We start from the raw sequence: 3,977 nt of genomic DNA, 5'->3' as shown, positions 1-3,977 counted from the left end.
GAAAGTCCAGTATTATCTGGAGATGGTGGAATGAAACCCTCCTGCATTTGCTCAATTCCATATACCATAGTGCCATTTCCTAGTGGTGATGGAATATATACAAAGGCTTAGCTGAGCAGGGCTGTGGAAGGCAGGATATTTTGGATGGCAGAGGCAACTTGAGGTCACATAATGTATAAAAAGAATTAATCCACCCACTGTACCACCACTCCCAAAATGTAAGGAAATGATCATATCATGCAGAGAATTCAGAAGCAGCAACCAAGGTCAAGTGGCAGGTTAAAAGCCCCATCTAGCAAAGCTCTTACTCATTTGTTTACTGCCTTTTATGAATTTAGACCCCACCTTTCAGTATAAAAATGTCTGAAGGTGGCTTACCAAAAAAACCATATACTAGAAAGAACAGCGAAGTTAACCAAAAAAAGAACACACTTCAAGGACAAGAATGAATTAACCACAGAATAAGAATAGCAGTTAACAGAACCCCACTCCAGTTTTTTTAAAGTAATTTACAGTTTACACTGAACACAATTTTTTAAAGCTGTAGGAGTGTTTTCTGTCTAAACATGCATAGGATGGCAGCTTTAAAATACTTACAAGCAATGTGGAACCACCCCAAAAGTGTGTGGTGGGGAGGGGTTAATGGTCTGCCCGCAACTAAACAAAGAAAGCCACAAGTCTGACTTCCCTCGGGGAGACAGTTCCCCCAGCAGGGTGCTGACACAGATAAGTCCCTGCAGAGAAGGCTTCTATATGTCTTCTACAAAGGTGGGCACTTACAGCCACACAACCTGTTCACACACAGGTGGCATGTTATGCAGCACACCTGGGAGCTCTAACAGCAAGACTGTTTCATCGGGAGACTCCTCTACACCACACCGCCCTTGGGTCCTGGCACCTACCAAGGAGGACACTATTCCAACTTTGACACAGTGCTTTTAAAATTCATTTGTAAAAACTCCACGTGGAAGGAGCTCTTTTGTGGAGCAGTGTGCACTTTGGTTCTGCTTGTGTTGTGCCTCTCCACTTGGTGCCCTCCAGAGGTTTCTGACTACAAGGCCTATCATTCCCCAGCTGGCATGGCCCGGTTGTGTTCGACCCTTGCCCACTCTATGGATCATTGCTCTCCAGTCCTTCTTTATGGTGTCCAGCCAACAGGTGCTGGGGTGCCTAGCCTGCTGTACCATTGAAATACCTGGGAGCACCCTCTTCTTTCAGCCAGGTCCCTGTGAGACTGAGCTCGCCTACATGATGCTGTTAATCTCCTTTGGGTGGTATCACAGAATAGAGATCTAAGCACTAGTCTTTCCTGTTTTGCTTTCCCACTAGGTGGCACTGTGGTCCAGAGGAACAGCATAAGTATACAAGTGGAGAAAGCATGTTCTTTTGCTTTTTCCATACCTCTTTTTCTCTGCTCTAAAAAAAGGAAAAGGAAAAAAGGAGCCCAAAGTGGAAGGTCATAACGTTGTGCAAAGAAGCCATAAACAAACAAGAGTAGGGAATGATGAGTGCACAAAACATGTCTTGAGTAGAAAAGCTCACAAGCCAGGTCACTCTTTCATCGAGGCTCAAATGCTGCGCGACTGTCTGTATCCCTGCAACTAACCTGCAACTGAGAAGTAGAACTTTTAAGCTAGAAGGGCCAAGCTGGTTATCACCATGGCCACCTTGGGTAGGTCTGCAACATGGAACAAAGGGTGGGCAACCACCAGCCTACCCACCTCGCCTAGTAACAACTGAGGCTGAAACCTCCCACCTCATCTCCCTTGGCTGGTAATTTCCTGAAAGTCCCTCCAAGGGCTCCCCATTTCCCACATAAGGGGGCAATCCTATGCATATGTGGACAGCTGGGGATGCTGGTAGGACTTCTCCTGCCTGTATCTACATAGGATTGCACCCTAAAATGCATCTCCAAGGTCCTCTGCTGACAGATTTGGGATCATCTGAGCATGCCCACTTTCCCCTTCTGCTCCTTGCTGGGAGGCGCTCATGTCATGTCACTCCACTCGGAACGTTTAAGGGGCGGTTCATGGGGAATAGGGTTCAGCACCACAGATAGCTGCTTTAAAGTTTGTTGCTTGTGTGTGTAGGATATGCATTCCGCTTCACATGCAAGCACGCTCCAGGGCAGTGAGCACCTGCTGGTTGGCACCCCAGCAACAGCCCCTGTGGTCAGAAGGATTCCACACAGACATGCATACAGGCCGAAGTGGAAAGATCTCATGACTTATAAGGAAACTGCAAAAATCACACCTGCCCTGCATTGAAACTTCCCCCCATGCTGATTCACATCAGTGGCACTTAAATCAACCATTGTGCTTAAATCAACCTTTGTCCCATTCATGCCAGTGGAACTTCAGCATGGCTAATGCAGATTTCTCCCTACAGCAACCTTTTCCAAGCCAGTGGTTTCTATAACTCTTAGGCTGCAGCTCCTATCAGCCCCCGCCAGCATGACCTGTGGCCCCGCTCGCTGCCAGTTGTAGTCCAAAGAAGCCCGTCACTGTGTGTGAAAGACCTTCAGATATAGGAAGACTCTAAGTGTATCTCCTCATAACATGTACAACAGATGCGGATTGACAGCAAAAACATTTTCCAGGGATGGACTCTTATGTACTAGCAAAGTATTATTATTATTATTATTATTATTATTATTATTATTATTATTATTATTATAACATTTCTATGCCGCCCCTTGCCGAAACCTCGGGGCGGCTTACAACACGATAAAATACATTGAAATACAATAGTACATAATAAATTACCATTAAATACAAAAATACAAAAAATACATTGATTTACAAATATAAAATTAAAATTATCAGTATAAAATAAGTAAATAAAAATATAGGAGGAGAAAGAGAAGGAAGAAGAAGTTGCCCTGGCCAGATCATATGTTTTAACAATTAAAATGATGTTTAAATAAAAAGGTCTTTACCTGGCGCCGAAAAACCAGTAACGACGGTGCCAGGCGGACCTCTTTGGGGAGTGAATTCCATAGGTTGGGTGCCACCACAGAGAAAGCCCTCCTCCAAGTACTTACTCTCCTAATTTCTTTCATGGAGGGTTCCCGGAGAAGGGACTCTCCCGCAGATCTCAAAGGGCGGTCGGGCATATACGGACATAAGCGCTCGTTCAGGTACTTGCAAAGTACTTGAAATGTACTTGCAGATACTTTTCAAAAATGCACAGATCCCATCTAGCCAAAATAATAGGCAGAGGTGGTCAATTAGGCCCTGGACTAGATGGGCCTCGTGGAAAGGGGTGACTTTTCTGAACTGTATTCCTTCCCTTGGGAAGCCCACATTTCTCTCCCCACCAACATCACCTTCACTTCCATATTCCTTATCTTGGAAAATGTTTGCTAACTCTGATTTAACAAACCAATAACGGTTTGCGTGAGGAGAATGAGAAAAGGCAGTGAGCAGACTGGAAACTGGGAGATCCCAGTTCTATTCCCCACTCAGCCATGAAGTTCCCAGGGTGACTTTGGGCCACTCGCAGACTCTTGGCCTTCCCTAATTTACAGGCTCAGGATGTGGATGAAAAGGAGAGCAAGGTGATCGTGGACACTGACAGAGTGATCCCAGGTCTCACGTGTTAGTCTGCCCACTTAGCTTTGTCTGATTCTGAGTAGGAAGCGGATGAGCAGTCAGATGGCTGACTTTGCAGTTTCAGGGTTACTGAGCGAAAATTTTCAGACAGAGTGTGAGAACCAGCCTGCCTTGTTAAAGGGGGGAGAAATTTCAGATTGGGAGGCAGTTGACCCAGTTGGGAAATGACAGACCAATTAAGAAATGTATGCCTTTCCTGTCAGAACCTTTTCAGGGAAGTAGAGGAAATTTCAGTTTCCAGTTTCGATTCAACTCTTCACATGGGCAGAAGCTTCTCCCACATCTTGAGCAGAATACTACTTAGATTTATACTGTCCTGTGATCTGTCAAATTTCTAGCATAGAAAAGATAACGAGAGAGGCT

The sequence above is a fragment of the Varanus komodoensis genome, unplaced genomic scaffold, assembly GCF_004798865.1.
Source record: "Varanus komodoensis strain SLA01 unplaced genomic scaffold, ASM479886v1 scaffold3, whole genome shotgun sequence".
Taxonomy (NCBI): domain Eukaryota; kingdom Metazoa; phylum Chordata; class Lepidosauria; order Squamata; family Varanidae; genus Varanus; species Varanus komodoensis.
The sequence above is the reverse complement of the archived record's forward strand: the minus strand, read 5'-3'. Positions refer to the sequence as shown.